This window comes from Oncorhynchus mykiss, chromosome 25, assembly GCF_057628025.1.
Source record: "Oncorhynchus mykiss isolate SJ-2025 chromosome 25, ASM5762802v1, whole genome shotgun sequence".
Lineage (NCBI taxonomy): Eukaryota > Metazoa > Chordata > Actinopteri > Salmoniformes > Salmonidae > Oncorhynchus > Oncorhynchus mykiss.
Window position 1 is genome coordinate 28059292 of NC_143046.1, and position 20453 is coordinate 28079744.

Below are 20453 nucleotides of genomic sequence, written 5' to 3' on the forward strand. Positions count from 1 at the left end.
AGACTCCGCCTCTCTGATAGCAGTCTCTCTCTCCCCCCCACCCAATCGCTTTCTCACTCACTCTTTCACCCTCCTCTATTCCTCCCTTTCTCCCTCCCTGTTCCCTCTTTCCTCTCACTTTCTCTTTGCAGTGCAGTGTCGGTGTGTCAATGATTTACAACGGAGGGAATGGTGCATTCACAATGCAATAAGCGAATGTTTGTTGTTTCAAGGCGAGATTTCCAAGTGATAAGACTACCAATAAGAAGGATATGTTTTTGGTGATGGATTATTTTGTACTTTTATGATTGATAAAGTCCTACACACCTTTTGTAGTTGTTATCCCCAGCTCTCTTCTGGTCATCAAAATGCGAGCGGAGTAGGCCGTTTCTTTGGAGAAGTCCTAGTTAAGAACACATTTTTATTTACAATGACGGCCTAGGAACAGTGGGTTAACTGCCTTGTTCAGGGGCAGAACGACAGATTTTTACCTTATCAGCTGGCCCAACGCTCTAAACACTAGGCTACCTGCCACCTATTGTTACTACATGATTCCATTACTTGAAACGTGAAGGCTTTTGTAGAATTAAGCACTGTGAATATATCTGACACTTTACAATAATCTGTATTATCTGCTATTGGTCTATTTCATGTAACCTCGAGTTCATGTAACCCCGATTTCAAGATATGGCCTGCGCGAGGAGCTTTCTGACCCACTGCAGAGATTCGCGAGCGCTTTACTTTCAGCATCGCTGTCCCTTCAGCACCACGCGCAGCGCACGATGTCATGGAGGAAGCACTAAGGAACTAAACTGGGGAACAACAAACCTGTAAAGCCTAGTCCAATATAGCACAGGCCTATAACATAGAATAGCAGCCAAAGGAAAACGGGTCAGAACACTGTGTCTCTTTCTCACGCCTATGGCATGCGGACATGGTCATTATATTATAATATGCAGGGATAATCTCTCCCAACAGACTCCCTCCACATATTCTCTCATCTCTCCGGGCTCCGGGCTGAGGCAGGCCGACATGCCTTCCCTCTGAGTGGCTGTCGCTCCCGAGGCTATATATAGCCTATCCGGTACACGGTGTGACTGCAGACATGCAATGGCAGCGCCACCTGTGCAATGAGGGGAAACAAGGCGGAAGGAGAAGGGTTTCGTGTGGAACAGGCGCTAACCTATAAACTATGCATCCCGATATGGAAGTCTGAAAAAACGTCAAACTGATACACTGAAGGGTCCAGTCCTGAGGGTGAGTGGATAGCTTATCAATTGGTTCGCTTACTTTGCTTTGTTTAGGCCTTACTTGTACAGTCGTGGCCAAAAGTTTTGAGAATGACACAAATACTAATTTCCACAAAGTTTGCTGCTTCAGTGTCTTTAAATATTTTTGTCAGATGTTACTATGGAATACTGAAGTATAATTACAAGCATTTCATAAGTGTCAAAGGCTTTTATTGACAATTACATGAAGTTGATGCAAAGAGTCAATATTTACAGTGTTGACCCTTCTTTTTCAAGACCGTTGCAATCCGCCCTGGCATGCTGTCTATTAACTTCTGGGCCACATCCTGACTGATGGCAGCCCATTCTTGCATAATCAATGCTTGGAGTTGTTGGGAGAAGTTGCTCTCGGAGGATGTGTTGGTACCATTCTTTATTCATGGCTGTGTTCTTAGGCAAAATTGTGAGTGAGCCCACTCCCTTGGCTGAGAAGCAACCCCACACATGAATGGTCTCAGGATGCTTTACTGTTGGAATGACACAGGACTGATGGTAGCTCTCACCTTGTCTTCTCCAGACAAGCTTTTTTCCGGATGCCCCAAACAATCGGAAAGGGGATTCATCAGAGAAAATGACTTCACCCCAGTCCTCAGCAGTCCAATCCTTGTACCTGTTGCAGAATATCAGTCTGTCCCTGATGTTTTTCCTGGAGAGAAGTGGCTTCTTTGTTGCCCTTCTTGACACCAGGCCATCCTCCAAAAGTATTCGCCTCACTGTGCGTGCAGATGCACTCACACCTGCCTGCTGCCATTCTTGAGCAAGCTCTGTACCCGCAGCTGAATCAACTTTAGGAGACGGTCCTGGCGCTTGCTGGACTTTCTTGGGAGCCCTGAAGCCTTCTTCACAACAATTGAACCTCTCTCCTTGAAGTTCTTGATGATGCGATAAATGGTTGATATAGGTGCAATCTTACTGGCAGCAATATGTGAAGCCCTTTTTGTGCAAAGCAATGATGACGGCACGTGTTTCCTTGCAGGCAACAATGGTTGACAGAGGAAGAACAATGATTCCAAGCACCACCCTCCTTTTGAAGCTTCCAGTTTGTTATTCAAACTCAATCAGCATGACAGAGTGATCTCCAGCCTTGTCCTCGTCAACACTCACACCTGTGTTAACGAGAGAATCACTGACATGATGTCAGCTAGTCATTTTGTGGCAGGGCTGATATGCAGTGGAAATGTTTTTGGGGGGATTCAGTTCATTTGCATGGCAAAGAGGGACTTTGCAATGAATTGCAATTCATCTGATCACTCTTCATAACATTCTGGAGTAAATGCAAATTGCCATCATACAAACTGAGGCAGCAGACTTTGTGAAAATTAATATTTGTGTCATTCTCAAAACCTTTGGCCACGACTGTAAGCAGGCACATAGACGTGGGAAAAGGGCTGTTAAGGATTCTGCAGCACCCCCTAAAAAATCAGAGTAAATACAATACCAGTCAAAAATCTGGACACACCTACTCATTCAGGGTTTTTTCCTTCTTGTATAAAAATAGTGAAGACATCAAAACTATGAAATAACAAATATTGAATCATATAGTAAACAAAAATGTGTTAAACAAATCCAAATATATTTTATATTTGAGATTCTTCACAGTAGCCACAGTAGCCTTGATGAGAGCTCTGCACACTCTTGGCATTCTCTCAACCAGCTTCATGAGGTAGTCACCTGGAATGCATTTCAATTAACAGGTGTGCCTTGTTAAAAGTTCATTTGTGTAATTTATTTTCTTCTTAATGCATTTGAGCCAGATCAGTTGTGTTGTGACAAGGTAGGGGTGGTATACAGAAGATTTGGAAAAAGAACAAGTCCATATTATGGCAAGAACAGCTCAAATAAGCAAAGAGAAACAACTGTCCATCATTACTTTCATTTAAGACATGAAGGTCAGTCATTCCGGAAAATGTGTGCAGTCGTAAAAACAAGCGTTATGTTGTAACTGGCTCTCATGAGGACCGCCACAGGAAAGGAAGACCCAGATTTACCTCTGCTGCAGAGGATAGTTCATTAGAGTTACCAGCCAACAGGCATATCTCAACATCAACTGTTCAGAGGAGACTGCGTGAATCAGGCCTTCATTGTCGAATTGCTACAAAGAAACAACTATTAAACAAAAATGTACTTTTTGACTGTGACACCATCTTTTGATTGGTTTAAAATACATATTATGACCCCATCACTGAAAGGTTAGACTCTCAGGAACACGTATGTGTCTTCTGTTACTCTTTACAAAACCCAACAAGCCTCATTAGAACAGAGTGGACAAGACCAGGCACTAAATCAGACTGGGGGGAAAAGAACATCAAGATCAAACAAAATGATTGTCTGATGATCTTCTGAACATCCCAAGACCTTTCTGATGCATTTCAGTCACTTCAAACCATACTTCCTTCAGATTAAATGAAGGTTAAATAAATTAAACTACTGTCAAAAGTACTGTCAGACTGATTTGTAATAGTCAGTACAAGTAAAAATTGGCCCTTGATTACATTACTTTGTTTAGATGGTGGGGTCTCACATTTATTTTATATCAAAATGGGTCGCGGGCCAAAAAAGTTTGGGAACCCCTGGTATGCACCCTTATGTTATACTAGGGACATTGTTTTCAGATAGCTAGGGCTGACAGTGTTTGTATTTGTATGTATTATGGATCCCCATTAACTCTTCCTGGGGTCCAGCAGAATTAAGGCAGTTTATACAATTTTTTACCATTACAATACATTCACAGATTTCACAACACACTGTGTGCCCACAGTGAGGACATTGATTAGGCAGAGGTTGTTGATTCTGCCCTGCATAATCAAAATAGTTGCTTTGTGAGGTGTTAAAGTTCACAGTTAGTAATTGTTATGTGAATGCCAGCTGAGAAGTACCAGTGGCCTGGCTTTGGCCCTAAGTGAGTGCAGGTCTGCCGGAGCCATGGCCCAGGGGACACAGGTGCCAGGCCGCATAGATGCCTGCGTAGATGTAAACAAATCCTGTATATAAACATGCCATTAGGGCCCCAAATAGGCTAGGGCTGGCTCTGACTGCATGTGTGGGTATGGATGTTGGTACGTAGACCTCAGAGCCACTGAGGCCCCTCACGATTGGGTGTCAGGTAGCCAAGTAGTTAGAGTGTTGTGCCAGTAGCTGAAAGGTTGCTAGATAAAATCCCTGAGCTGACAATATTTTTTTTTTTAAATGTGTTGTTCTACCCCTGAACGAGGCAGTTAACCCACTGTTCCTAGGCTGTCATTGTAAATAAGTATTTGTTCTTAACTGACTTGCCTAGTTAAATATATATATTTTAAATGATGACTTCAGACTCTGGTCTAGAGGGTGCGTTGCATGTGTTAACTTCATGCAGGAGAGAGCCAGCCATGACGATACCCACAGACAGACAGGCAGATAGGGAGAGAGAAAGAGGCCACAAGCAAACAGGTAAGATAGTAAGAAGTGCCTTTCCAAGCTCATAGTTCATAGATGATCTGTCATAGTGTGACTCAATCTGAATGTTCAACTATGATCTCTGATGAAGCGATAGCAGCTTAAAAGTCCTAGAGCGTGTATTGCATAGTGTTATCTTCATGTATATGTTTTTATAATTTTGTATAGTTGAGGATTATTCATTTCAGTTAGACGTTTCTTGTCTTCTTCAAAATAATCTAAAATAGTTTTTAACTGTGTATGTTGTTATTTCAGGAATAAGGGACGAGGGGGTGTGGTATATGGCCAATATACCATGGCTAAGGGTTGTTCTTAAGGACGACGCATCGCAGAGTGCCTGGACACAACCCTTAGCCATTGGCCCTAAGACTGATTGGACTGTACAAGAGTACGTGCTCCTCTGCCCCTCTTAGCCTTGTTAATTTGCCCTTGTAAAATAATATTTGTCTGTATCCTTTTCTCAAAAGTCACTAGAAATGAGCATTTAAAACCTGTTTTAAGAAAAAATAATCTGTCCGGACCCCTGTAGCAAAATGTATCCCCCCCCCCCCCCACAATGCCAGAATCGCTCCTATGGCCCTGCTTGTAGGATATCCATAATGTATATTAAATGTTTATCAAAGTGTCAATCTAGCCTAGAGATATTGTTTATATCTGGTCATTAGGAGTATTCTGAAAATAAATGACACAGGGAACGACTTATATACAGAGGCAATGGCTTCTCGCCTGCTAATGACTGATACGTGGAATTAGAATGTTTAAGGTGTGCACTCAGGTGAGGCCAAACAATATTGAAAGGCGTTTCACATTAGGCCTACCACCACAAGAATAAATCTGTTGGGCTATTCATTTTAATCCATTAATTAATCTGAGTGTTCATATAGCGTCAACCCAACTCCTGGCTGTCCATCAAGCTCTATTTAATGTCGCTGATTTCTTTCTGAAATGGACTTATAATTAATTATTGATGCCATAATGAAGAGTGGGGAATGTGACTTGAAACTACGAAAAAAGTCTGCAGTCTGTAATGTCAGTGCTCTCTAGCGGTGGACCATTCTCTTGTTTGCACCTCGTTGAGTTACTGAACGCACTGTCATAGACATCCAAAACCTTAGTTACTCTACAGGTCATTTCAAGGGAGGTTTTTATTCAGGTCAATTGGTTTGAAGTCCTGTGTAGCTCCCTTGGCAGACCATGGCGCTTCCAGTGTCAGGGTTGTGGGTTTAAGAAAGTGGCAATTGATTGGAAAAGTTTAATAATCATCTCTAATATCATTCAACATTCTCATTTACCCTTGTATGTTTATGTACAACACACATAGAGTAGACTCTGATCTAAGTTGGGTTTGCCACCAAGGCTAGGATATGTAAAAGCCAGTCTGATCAAAGAGATGTTCTTCCTGGCTGTTCTACCCAGGTTTGGTAATGTTGTGTGGGATTCACCAGTGGTTTCTCTGAGCAGCTGTGTCCTCGTCCATGATTCGTGTGAGCTGGCCACTAGCCCGCCTTCCAGGTAGCCCGGCTTCACAGCGGGCGCGTCTGACAGTTTCCTCTTGCTTTTGTTCAGGTCTGGATGGATGGATGGAGAGAGAGAGCTGTTCTATACATCACATTTAAGCGTCAGGGAAAAGTGGGTTAGATGTTTATGGTGTTTTTTCTGATCCTTCACCTGAGGTGGCCAAAAGCATCGTCCTTCGCGCTCCAAACATGGACACTCCCACCTCTTTTCAGATCCTCGTCAGACAGAGTCAAGAAGGTCTGCAAGTCAATCTGCAGAAAAAGGGTCATGACAGTCCTGTTGCTTACACATCCACCACACTTCCCTTATACAAGGCATGCTCAGAATGTTCTTTCAGTCAGCCTCTGTGCCACAGGAAACAACTCAGTCAATCCTGTTTATGGAGGCTACTTCAACAAATAACCCTCTGTGTATAGACATTTCAGTTACTCCTTTACCCCAGGGGGGCACTAGCTGTTTGTCTGTCTGTACCTCTTGCTGTTGGAACACGTCGATGTACTTCCCCAGACCCAGCTGGCTCAGGAGCTCCGGGAGGACATCTGTAGGCTGGGGTGGAGGGTCTCCGCTGGCTAGCGGTCAACGCCATCACCGTGGACATGCCTTCAAAGTAGTTACTGCAGGTCAGAAATCTCTCCGCTAGGGGTCAGAGGTCGGAAATCAAAGGTGGAAAGATCAGGGGGAGTTGGGGAAGTTAAAGATTACCAGAAGGAACTGTGTTGATGGAAAGCATAACAAAGTGTTCTCACATCTCTCAGATAGAAGACATTCAAAGCACAGCTTTGATACTGACTTCATTGAAGATAAGCCAGACACAGGAATTGCATTTCATTACATTTTCTATTTGTCGACACACTCTCTTAGAGACACACACACAAAAGTTTGGGGTCTGTTTGTTGAAGACGCAAACACCGGGAAGGAGGAGGTGGAGAAGGAAGAAGAGAAGTTAGAGGGGGAGGGAGAGGATGAGGAAGACGGAGAGGGTGGAGATTGGGGAGGATGAAGACAAGGATCCTTGTCTGTCACGCCGTTCCACACTTTTCCCTTCCATTCTGATAGCTCCTGGTCTGCAGAGAGAGAAAGAGACAGAGGAGCGAGGAGAGAGAGGAGCGAGGAGAGAGAGAGGAGCGAGGAGAGAGAGGAGCGAGGAGAGAGAGAGGAGCGAGGAGAGAGAGGAGCGAGGAGAGAGAGAGGAGTTCCACACTTTTTCCTTCCATTCTGATAGCTCCTGGTCTGCAGAGAGAGAAAGAGACAGAGGAGAGAGGAGAGAGAGGAGCGAGGAGAGAGAGAGGAGCGAGGAGAGAGAGAGGAGTTCCACACTTTTCCCTTCCATTCTGATAGCTCCTGGTCTGCAGAGAGAGAAAGAGACAGAGGAGAGAGGAGAGAGAGAGGAGTTCCACACTTTTTCCTTCCATTCTGATAGCTCCTGGTCTGCAGAGAGAGAAAGAGACAGAGGAGAGAGGAGAGAGAGAGGAGTTCCACACTTTTCCCTTCCATTCTGATAGCTCCTGGTCTGCAGAGAGAGAAAGAGACAGAGGAGAGAGGAGAGAGAGAGGAGTTCCACACTTTTTCCTTCCATTCTGATAGCTCCTGGTCTGCAGAGAGAGAACGAGACAGAGGAGAGAGGAGAGAGAGAGGAGTTCCACACTTTTTCCTTCCATTCTGATAGCTCCTGGTCTGCAGAGAGAGAAAGAGACAGAGGAGAGAGGCGAGAGAGAGGAGTTCCACACTTTTTCCTTCCATTCTGATAGCTCCTGGTCTGCAGAGAGAGAAAGAGACAGAGGAGAGAGAGGAGAGAGAGGAGTTCCACACTTTTTCCTTCCATTCTGATAGCTCCTGGTCTGCAGAGAGAGAAAGAGACAGAGGAGAGAGGAGAGAGAGAGGAGTTCCACACTTTTTCCTTCCATTCTGATAGCTCCTGGTCTGCAGAGAGAGAAAGAGACAGAGGAGAGAGGAGAGAGAGAGGAGTTCCACACTTTTTCCTTCCATTCTGATAGCTCCTGGTCTGCAGAGAGAGAAAGAGACAGAGGAGAGAGGAGAGAGAGAGGAGTTCCACACTTTTTCCTTCCATTCTGATAGCTCCTGGTCTGCAGAGAGAGAAAGAGACAGAGGAGAGAGGAGAGAGAGAGGAGTTCCACACTTTTTCCTTCCATTCTGATAGCTCCTGGTCTGCAGAGAGAGAAAGAGACAGAGGAGAGAGGAGAGAGAGAGGAGTTCCACACTTTTTCCTTCCATTCTGATAGCTCCTGGTCTGCAGAGAGAGAAAGAGACAGAGGAGAGAGGAGAGAGAGAGGAGTTCCACACTTTTTCCTTCCATTCTGATAGCTCCTGGTCTGCAGAGAGAGAAAGAGACAGAGGAGAGAGGAGAGAGAGAGGAGTTCCACACTTTTTCCTTCCATTCTGATAGCTCCTGGTCTGCAGAGAGAGAAAGAGACAGAGGAGAGAGGAGAGAGAGAGGAGTTCCACACTTTTTCCTTCCATTCTGATAGCTCCTGGTCTGCAGAGAGAGAAAGAGACAGAGGAGCGAGGAGAGAGAGGAGCGAGGAGAGAGAGGAGCGAGGAGAGAGAGGAGCGAGGAGAGAGGAGAGAGGAGAGAGGAGCGAGGAGAGAGAGGAGCGAGGAGAGAGAGAGGAGCGAGGAGAGAGAGGAGAGAGGCGAGAGAGAGGAGCAAGGAGAGCGAGGAGGGAGTGAGGAGAGAGAGGAGAGAGAGAGAAGCGAGGAGAGAGAGGAGTGAGGAGAGAGAGGAGAGAGAGGAGCGAGGAGAGAGAGGAGTGAGGAGAGAGAGGAGTGAGGAGAGAGAGGAGAGAGAGGAAGAGGGATGGGGTTTGCATATATTTATCTTCTCAATGTTTTTCAATTGAGCCCATACTTCCCTCGCTTTGTATCACTTTTCGTCCACTCCCCTTTCTCTCTCACTCTCTCCTTCCCTGTCTCCTTCCTTGTCTCCTTCCATGAGGATGAGTGGATGAGACAGGGTGGTAATTGGTGCTCACAGTTTCTCTCCTCCACTCTGTTTTTCTCAGGGCAGGAATACCAACCGAGTCAAGCAGCACTGAGAATAATCATATTAATAAACAAGCTCTCACCCAGCTCAACGCCTCTCCTAGCTCGCTACAAATAATCAGGCGCTTAGGCGAAACGCTCACACTGACTCCTAAATTCCCTCACGCAAAACAACCCAGAAATTATCAGACTGTATCTATTAACCCAAATGAGCATGGTGTTCACTGACTGGCCACAGAGCATTCAGAGAGGGCAGCTGCTCAATGGCTGGTAATAAAACCTGTCTGGGAGAGACTGAAAGGACAGGTCCAGCCTGTTGTAGAACCTGTTGTAGTTGTCCAGTGTTTGCCAGGTAGGGTTAGTAGCTGTGTCGGCTGATGTTGCGTAGCTCCTTGACGGCCTCAGCAGGAATGGACTTAGCCGACCACCGACTTCTTCTGCATGGCTGAGAGAGTACAGATATATCACACACACACACACACACACACACACACACACACACACACACACACACACACACACACACACACACACACACACACACAGGCTGCGTTTACATAGGCAACACAATTCCGATCTTTTGCTGCGTTTACACAGCCCAATTGGGGAAATTCTGATCTGACTGGTCACGAGACAAATAATTGTCAAAAGATCAGAATTAGATTACATGTGTAAACGCACACATAGATATATCAGCTATCCATACAAAAACAAACACACACATTCCCCAAAAAAACATGCAGACAAAGTTACTATAAATCACTCACAAACAGACAGGCATTGGTTCAATTGGTAGGATGTTGTTGTCAGGTGAACAATGCAGATAGATGGATAGAGAACAGTGTTTGATACAGAATGCTTTGCGAAGAATCATTCTGTATATGAGTGTCTGATGTGTAAAAAAAAACTGTAACTAAATATATAACTGAGAAAGAATCTTTGTGTGTGTGTGTGTGTGTGTGTGTGTGTGTGTGTGTGTGTGTGTGTGTGTGTGTGTGTGTGTGTGTGTGTGTGTGTGTGTGTGTGTGTGTGTGTGTGTGTGTGTGTGTGTGTGTCTGGCGCCAGTGTGTAAAATCAGTGGGAGTAGTAATGCTCCTTAATTATAACTTTGGCACGGTGCAACCCATAAGTGTGTCCCCTCCATCACCTCTCTGGCAATGTGCAGCACATAAATGGGTCTCCTCTTTCAACGCTCTGGTTCATAGTCCCACATAAATGGGTTCCCTCCATCACTGATTTGAATAACAAACCAGAGCTGCCTTGTCTCTCAATAGCAGACAGTGGCAAGTGACATATCCCAATGACATGCCAATAATTTGGCCAGGTGCAGCTGCTAAATGGGTCCTCTGATTTGCAATGGTGTACTGGCGCAGCACTAAAAATGGGTCCCTTTTTGTGGGACTCTTCTACAAGTCTGAAACTAGGACCTTTGTGTGTTACAGAACCCTGGATAAACCAAGGGGATGTTGTTAATGAGACCTGCTGGGCTACTGTTCACACAACAAGACAGAAGCATCAAACATTGAAAAGGTCTCACCTTTGGTTGCCAGCAGTTTCTTCATCTCATAGTCGTAATCCTGCGATTAAAGGCAAAGGGGGTGGAGCTGGTAAATAAGGGAGGAAATGCAGTTAGGTTGTTCTGTGACTGATGTGTTCTGGAAGGGAACCTGATTTACTGAGAGAACAGAAGATGACTCAACCTGGTACTTCCTGTTTTTTCCGTGGAGATAAACGTTATCCCCATGGTAACTTTTGGGGCACCAAGTGGACAAATAATGGCAAAATCAACATGTACTGTTGTGCAAACACACAATTCTTCAAATTTGATTGCGTGAGGCTCAAAGAAAGCAAAGGGGTCAAATTAATTGGTGACAGTCTACAGAGTCACATATAACATGTTCCTCTATATTGCTCTGGGGTTGTTTCATTTCTGGCTGGGGGGGGGGGGGGGGTTGGAACTCACCTCAACCATGATCAACGTGCCAACAAAACCTGTTAATGAATATGAATCATTCTAAATCAGAGTGAGGGTCTCACCTCATTCCTTGATGCATCAAAGAGAGTATCCTGAGTCTGAGTCATGTCCCTCCTCAGGCTGTTCCATCTCTCATGCCTCCCCCCTTCCATCTCTCTCAGGCTATTCTGTCTAGTATCACTCCTCCCTCCATCGCTCTCAAGCTGTTACATCTCTCACATCCTCCTCCCTCCATCTGTCTCAGGCTCTTCCGTCTTTCACTCCTCCCTCCTTCCATCATTCTCAGGCTGTTCCATCTAGTATCACTCTTCCCTTCCTCCATCTCTCTCAGGCTGTTCCGTTTCTCACTCCTTCCTCCCTCCATATTTCCATCCAGCAGTCTGCAACAGTACAGCAGAAGTGAAACTAAGGTCAGGTCTGAGCCACATAGCGTGAAGGTTGTTTGTAGGACTCACTTAGCTAAGTAGCTCACCCAAATAATCCAAGGGCTGTTGAGACCTGATACTGGAGGGAATGAATAAATGCAATCCCTTTCTGACATTACTATTTATCATGAGAGTATTAAACAACACTGCATCTCCAAATGCTCCTGTGATTTTCCAGAGGCAATAGAATGTACAAGGTGGGAAAAAAGGCTAAAGGCACATTCAATGAAGATACAGTGCACATTTATTTTAACATATTTCCCCCTCTGAAAGAGCAGGGGCTAACTTTGCTCAAGGGTTGATTGGTTTGCCCTTATCTAAGATCAAATCCAGACTGTATCAGACTTGGCCATGATTGGGAGTCCCATTGGGCGATGCGCACAGGTTCAGGTTTGGCTGGAGTAGGCCATCATTGTAAACAATCATTTGTTCCTAACTGACTTGCCTCGTTAAATAAAAGTTAAATAAAAAATGAGAAAAAATTAAAATCCATATAGAATCTTTGGGGCTATCCAACCAAAATCCCAACCTCAACCAGTGTGCCTAAGGTCAACTTCCTCTTACCCTCCCTAGTGTGAATGTGATTACCTCATGACCTGGCCTGTTGAGTGGCGTCTCCCCTTCAGGACCCTGGAGGCTGCTCCTCTGACTCATCATCCTGACCTGGCTCAGTGACATCACTCAGCTCTGTCATCGGACCAGGGCTCTCGTCTGACAAGCCGGACAGATCCTTGTTCTCTAGGATCTGGGTAAACCGAGGTGATCTCGTTGATCAATCTTGATACTGTACTGATCCAATAGCACCACCATCAGGACAACTGCAGAATCAAATCCCCTGCAATGAAACACCTTACAGCTGTATCAATCCATCAATGGAGGCTGCTGAGGGGAGGATGGCTCATAATAATGGCTGGAACAGAGCGAATGGAATGGCATCAAACACATGGAAAACATGTTGATGTATTTGATACCATTCCCCCTATTCCGCTCCAGCCATCACCACAAACCCATCCTCCCCAATTAAGGTACCACCAACCTCCTGTGCAATCCATCACATCACCCACTGTCAAACTCTCACAGTACTGCACTTATCTTGGTAGTCAAGAGGCCTACAGATATTGATTCTGTTATCTGATGGTGATCTCTCCACACCTTCTCCAGCTGCCTGCTCTCTGTCCCCTTCAGTCCCATCCTCATTCCCTCAGAGGGCAGAGACAGGCCTGGTGGGGGCGACGGGCGGGGCTTAGTTTGGGAAAGAGCGCCAATCAAAGACTCAGAGACAAAAATGTGCTTGTATGAAATAAGAAGCTCCTTCTCCCCTCGTCTGTCGTCAGGCAAATTGCGTTTACAGGAGTGGATCCCAAAATAAATGTGTAAAGGGATAAAAGCAAATGTAGTTAATTGTGCCAGACATGTCATAAAGAAAAGGATAAGTAGCATATCGTTTTTCAATGTTTGCATGTTTTTCTCCTCCGACAATACAACAGCTGATTCAAAGTGGGGTGTGGCAAATCTCAAAACTCTTCCGCGGTAGGACACACTTGTGCTTTCTCGCCAAAAAGAGGCTATTGAGGAGGGGATGACAGTCTTCTGTTTGCCTACTAATGAATTGACACACTCCTCGACTACTCGACCTCATCGGTTTCCGGGTCACAGAGAAGAGAGGCTGGAGGAGAGAGGACGGTGGAAAGAGGACAGAGGAGAGAGGATGGAGGAGAGAGGACGGTGGAGAGAGGATGGAGGAGAGAGGACGGTGGAGAGAGGACAGAGAAGAGAGGACAGAGGAGAGAGGATGGAGAGAGGATGGAGGAGAGAAGACGGTGGAGAGAGGACAGAGGAGAGAGGATGGAGGAGAGAGGATGGAGGAGAGAAGACGGTGGAGAGAGGACGGTGGAGAGAGGACAGAGGAGAGAGGATGGAGGAGAGAGGATGGACGAGAGAGGACGGTGGAAAGAGGACAGAGGAGAGAGGATGGAGGAGAGAGGACGGTGGAGAGAGGACAGAGGAGAGAGGATGGAGGAGAGAAGACGGTGGAGAGAGGACAGAGGAGAGAGGATGGTGGAGAGAGGACAGAGGAGAGAGGATGGAGGAGAGAAGACGGTGGAGAGAGGACAGAGGAGAGAGGATGGAGGAGAGAGGATGGTGGAGAGAGGACAGAGGAGAGAGGATGGAGGAGAGAGGATGGAGGAGAGCGGACGGTGGAGAGAGGACAGAGGAGAGAGGATGGAGGAGACAAGGCGGAGGAAAGAAGACAGAGGAAAGTGGACGTACCCTGTACAGTTTGAAGATGTTCCTCTCCAGACCCTTCACCACCACTGACTGGGAAATGTATTCCAGCGCACAACACCATGTCATACAAACCAGGAAATGTAGTCCAACACAGTACTTTATCAGACACTACAGTACTGCAACTTTAGCAATAACATAACTATAAGACTTGCTATAGTTCTATTGTGCCTTGACTGACTGTTTGACTTTGGGTTTGACGCTGACAAAGACCCACAGACTCTGTATTGCCTGAGCCAGTTTACGTGGGTCCTCCTCCCCGTCCTCATGCATGTCAAACATCAGACACACAGGCAGACAGTACTGTGTAATGATAAAACAAAACAGGTCACTCTTACTCCTCTCTTAGCAAGCTCTCCACAATAAACAGGCTTGCCTTTTAACCTCAAATCTGAATCAATCAAAGAATCAACCAATTCATCTGAATAAATCAAAGAATCAACCAATTCATCTAAATCAATCAAAGAATCATCCAATTAATCTAATCTATCAATGAATCATTACAAAGAGCAAAGTGAACTGTGACCCTCCTCACCCTGTGTTGCTGCCTGGACAGACATACTCTCTCTGGGATGCCCTGGATGAGCAGTGAGGGGGGGTTCTGAGGGGCGCTGACCTCTGGCAGGACTAACTGGGTTTGGGTCGGATGCATGTCTGCACTCTATACGCCTCTGTAAACTGGTCATCTCTGTATACCCGTCGCAAGACCTACTGGTTGATGCTTATTTATAAAACCCTCTTAAGCCTCAATCCCCCCTATCTGAGATATCTACTGCAGCCCTCATCCTGCACATACAACACCTGTTCAATCCCCCCTATCTGATATATCTACTGTAGCCCTCATCCTCCACATACAACACCCGTTCTGCCAGTCACAATCTGTTAAAGGTCCCCAGAGCACACACATCCCTGGGTCGCTCGTCTTTTTAGTTCGCTGCGGCTAGCGACTGGAACAAGGTTCATTCAAAGACTCAATCATGGACACTCTTACTGACAGTTGTGACTGCTTCACATAATGTATTATTGTCTCTAGCTTCTTGCCCTTTGTGCTGTTGTCTGTGCCCAATAATGTTTGTACCATATTTTGTTCTGCTACCACGTTGTGCTGCTGCCATGTTGTGTTGCAACCATGTTGTTGTCATGTTGTGTTGCTACCATGCTGTGCTGCAATGTGTTGCTGCCATGCTATGTTGTTGTCTTAGGTCTCTCTTTATGTAGTGTTGTGTTGTCCCTCTTGTCGTGATGTGTGTTTTGTCCTATATTTTGTCATTCTTTTTTAATCCCAGCCCCCGTCCCTGCAGGATAACTTTTGCCTTTCAGTAGGCTGTCATTATAAATAAGAATTTGTTCTTAACTGACTTCCCTAGTTAATTAAATAAAGTTGAAATAAAATTAAATAAATAAATTACCCCCAGGAAGTGGTCTCCGTTATGTCCCAGCAGAAAGAGATGATGAAGGGAGGTCACGTCCTGCTGGGTGGTGACCCCCCTCATGACTCCGCCATGACCCCAGCCCCGATCTCTGACCCTAGAATCAGCTCCATCAGAACACACACCACCTTCTGTCAGGGAGAGAAAGGGCAGAGTTAGAAGTAGATGTGTGTGGAGTTAATAATTAATAATATTAAATTATTATTCCCTTTTTTAGTCAAGGTTTCTCTTTATTAATGTAAGGAAGTGCATCTGTTTTGCCTTCGGAAAGTATTCAGACCACTTCACTTTTTCCACATTTTTTTACGTTACAGCCTTATTCTAAAATGAAATAAATAGTTTTTCCCCCCATCAATCTACACACAATACCCCATAATGACAAAGCACAAACAGGTGTTGAGAAATTGAAATATCACATTTACGTAAGTATTCAGACCCTTTACTCAGTACTTTGTTGAAGCACCTTTGGCAGAGATTACAGCCTCAAGTATTTTAGGTACGAAGCTACAAGCTTGGCACCCCTGTATTTGGGGAGTTTCTCACATTATTCTCTGCAGATCCTCTCAACCTCTGTCAGGTTGGGTGGGGGAGCGTTGCTGCACAGCTATTTTCAGGTCTCTCCAGAGATGTTCGATCGGGTTCAAGTCCAAGTTCTGGCTGGGCCACTCAAGGAAATTCAGAGACTTGTCCCGAAGCCAATCCTGCATTGTCTTGGCTGTGTGATTAAAATCAAATGACATTTTATTCATCCTATACACCTGTTGAGCAGATGTTATTGCGGGTGCAGCAAAATGCTTGCATAAATATTTTTTTAAAGATAATTATTTAGGAGGTAATACAGTCCGCATTTGATTGTGAGGTATTCTAGTTCGGGTGAACAAAAGGACTTGAGTTCCAATCACACCATGAGCAGTTAATGAAACATACACTCCCGCTTCTTCCAGGAGATTTTTATTCCCGAGCGATGAACTGAGAACCCAAATGGCTGTACGGACTCAGACAGTTGTCCTGTTGGTAGGTGAACCTTCACCCCAGTCTGAGGTCCTGAGTGCTCTGGAACAGGTTTTCATCAATGATCTCGCTGTACTTTGCTCCATTCATCTTTCCTTCGATCCTGACTAGTCTCCCAGTCCCTGCTGCTGAAAAACATCCCCACAGCATGATGCTGCCACCACCATGCTTCACTGTAGGGATGGTATTGGCCAGGTGATGAGCGGTGCCAGGTTTCCTCCAGACGTGATGGTTGGCATTCAGCCCAAAGAGTTCAATCTTGGTTTCATCAGACCAAATAATCTTGTTTCTCATGGTCTGAGAGTCCTTTAGGTGTCTTTTGGAAAACTCCAAGCGGGCTGACATGTGCATTTTACTGAGGAGTGGCTTCCGTCTGGCCACTCTACCATAAAGGCGTTATTGGTGGAGTGCTGCAGAGATGGTTGTCCTTATGGAAGTTTCTCCCATCTCCACAGAGGAACTCTGGAGCTCTGTCAGAGTGACCATCGGGTACTCTGTCATTTCCTTGACCAAGGGACCTTCTCCCCCAATTGCTCAGTTTGGCCTGGCGGCCTGCTCTAGGAAGACTCTTGGTGGTTCCAAACTTCTTCCATTTAAGAAAGATGGAGGCCACTGTGTTCTTGGGGACCTTCAATGTTGCAGACATTTTTTGGTACCCTTCCCCAGATCTGTGCCTCAACACAATCCTGTCTCCGAGCTCTACGGACATTTCCTTTGACCTCATGGCTTGGTTTTTACTCTGACATGCACTGTCAACTGTGGGACCTTATATAGACAGGTGTGTGCTTTTCTAAATCATGTCCAAACAATTGAATTTACCACAGGTGGACTCCAATAAAGTTGAAGAAACATCTCAAGGATGATCAATGGAAACGGGATGCACCTTAGCTCAATTTCGAGTCTCATAGCAAAGGGTCTGAATACTTATGAAAATAAGGTATTTCGGTTTTCTTTATTTCATTTGCAAAATAAAAAATAACTATTTTCACTTTGTCATTATGGGATATTATGTGTAGATTGATGAGGGATAAATATTATTGTAAACATTTTAGAATGAGGCTGTAACGTAACAAAATGTGGAAAAAGTCAAGGGGTCTGTATACTTACCGAATGCAATGTATCTGTGAGACTCTGACCTTGATGGCGGCAGTGCTGCCCTGCAGTCCTCTGACCACAGCTGCTGTCTGGGCTGAGCCCTGAAGCTCACGCTGATCCCCAGAACCTGCTTCACCTGCTGGATGACCGGTGACACTGCGTTCAGCAGTGCCTGGGGTACCAATGTCACCAGGAGGTCAAAGGTTAACACCAGAGGCCGGAGATCCTGAGGGGTAGAGAAGAGAGAGGGGTGAGAGGTCATGATGATGTATAGATCACATACATAATGTGAAATAAAGGCCATCCATGCATTAAGATGTTACATTAGAAACTCTCACTCATATCCTCTTCCTGGTTGCCTCCATCCCTTGGACAGGCCCAGTGATGGACACCTGGACAGGGGAGGTAGAGAGAGATGAGGGAGAAACAAAATAAAGTTGCTGAAGGACAATAACTAACGGAGTCTACCTGAAGGGTGTTCTACAAAGCAGGATCAATGAGTTAGCCAGCTAACTTTGATAAACAACCATGAATAACTATTGATTTTCTGGTTTATTATGAAAGATACATTTAGATATGTGCTTTTGGTTGTTGAGACAATTAGACCAAGGTTATCTTTCAAAAAAATTAAAAGTTATTTCAGAATATTTACGCAAATTAGCTGGTTAACTCTGTGGTTAGCTTTGTATTATCACCCTCTGGTGCTAAGGGACAATACACAGCTACTAACAGGCTGTACCTAGTTGCTGAGAGACAGTTGCTAAGGAACAGTTGCAGGTTGCTCTTCTCTCCGGTAGCATTGTGTCTGTTGGAGTCAGGGAAGTGGATGTGGCATGATGTCATCTCCATCACCTTTTTGATGTTCCCGCCCCCTTTCCTGATCACATGGGAGTTCTCTGTGTGGGCCACATCCATTTTCAGGGTCACCTTGTTGACCTGACTCGGGAGAAGATGTGGGTTTTACTAACCGTATATAGTTGGTTTATTTGGCTACATTAAATGTTAGGTATAGGATTATATCTCAGTTTAGGACATTTACTTTGTCTCCAGAGGTTCTAGAATCTTATGTTTGGCCACTAGACCATTGCCACGCTTGCCTTCCACTTTCACATGGGGGTCTTTCGTATACAGTACAAGACAGAAATTCATCTAAAATATATGTAGCAGCTGGCGGACTCTGGTAAATCTTTAGTGTTGTATAAAATATCAAGTTGTACAGGAGATTGAGACAGTTTGAGACAGACTGAGACAGATTGAGACAGGTTGAGACAGTCTGAGACAGGGTGTCGGAGTATGGAGGTGTCAGTTGGTCTGAAATCACCGTTCTTTGACTTGGGGGCTATTTTCAGCTTGGATGGCCAGTTCACTTGTCTGTTAGTTTCCCTCATCGCCTGCGAGACAAAACATGAGAGGAACACCCGTCGATGTGTGTGTGTGTGTGACAGAGAAACTAATGGAGTGTGAACGACACGTCTTTTACCACGAGAATAACACCAGTTTATACATCCCAGACACACCGACACAACACACACCAAAACACATTGTCCTATTCAGAAGACAATACTTAATTTCCATCTCAAAGACGTTCACTCTCACAACCATAGCAACAACAAATCTCTGAGTAGCAATGTCAACAATCAGCCTGTGACCTTTCATGTTCTCTATACAGAGGTCCTCTGGGAAATATGTAGACTTTTAAATGCAGGTATTTTCACGTCAGCGAGTCATATTTGAATGGGAAGATGAGATGGATGTTCATTATTTCTGCATTGTATGAATATCAGCCTTTATATTTTGATTTCAACCGTCCATTATATCTGTCTCAGTGTCATTGTGATCTTCTCTCTCCATATACTTACTCTCTCAAAGAACTCTTCACCGGTAAGTTCTTCTCCATGTTTGGGAGCTGACAAATATTGAAAAGAGAGGAAAGAGAGAGACACTTATTGAGAGAAAACTGCGGCCTAAATAAATACAAACATATAAACATCCAAACAACAACAAATAATCCAGACACAGGGTTCAGGGTTACTGGTTAATGCTTTGTTTGTGTATATGAAACACTTTCCTAAAAGAAGAGAAGTAGGAGAGTTCTGTGAAGGGTCAACATTTAACAGGGAAAGAGGAAAATTGCAGCGAATAGGGGATGAGGGGTAGAACGTAAACATTTTAAAAGGGCATCCCTCCACAATGACATTTACATCATGGGGGCTCAAAACACGGGGTCCCCCCCCCCCCCCGAGACAGTTAATCACATCAAAGCCATTTCACTCCACCCCACCAGAAATGAAATAACAACCACTGACACGCTTTAAAACCTGATGTAAAAATAACTAGGATGCCCATCCCTTTATAGCGATTATTCAAACCGCAACATCCCAGATGTTAGCACCAATACATTGCTCGCTAGCATGCTAACACTCAGGGGGAAAGAGAATACACTGCTCGCAAGCATACTAATACTCAGGGAGAAAGAGAATACACTGCTAGTTAGCATGCTAACACCCAGGGGGAAAGAGAATACACTGCTCGTTAGCATGCTAACACTCAGGGGGAAAGAGAATATCCTGCTCGTTAGCATGCTAACACTCAGGGGGAAAGAGAATACACTGCTCGCTAGCATGCTTATGTAACAGTATAGCTTCCGTCCCTCTCCTCGCCCCTACCTGGGCTCGAACCAGGGACCCTCTGACCCTCTACCCTCTCACACATCGACAACGATTGAAATGCTATTAGTGTTCACCCCGCTAACTAGTTAGCCATTTCACATCGGTTACACTTACTAACTGTTTATCAAGAACTGTGTGACTGGCACAGTGCACAATTAGAGTTGTGAGGCTTATTCACAACACTATGCAAACACACGCTCTCTCAGTCCATCTCTCTCCCTCACACACACGCACACACCCACACATGCACACACGTATGCACACATACACACACACACATACAATAAAACAAACCATACACACTATAAACAGATACTCCACATTGAGGCACAGTGGAGGTAGTT

The 20453-nt window shown here is 45.0% G+C and overlaps 1 pseudogene; it reads right to left on the bottom strand.

Moving 5' to 3' along the window:
- Positions 1-5893: 5893 nt before the first annotated feature.
- Positions 5894-20152, bottom strand: LOC110504434 (protein bicaudal C homolog 1-A-like; annotated as a pseudogene).
- Positions 20153-20453: the final 301 nt, after the last annotated feature.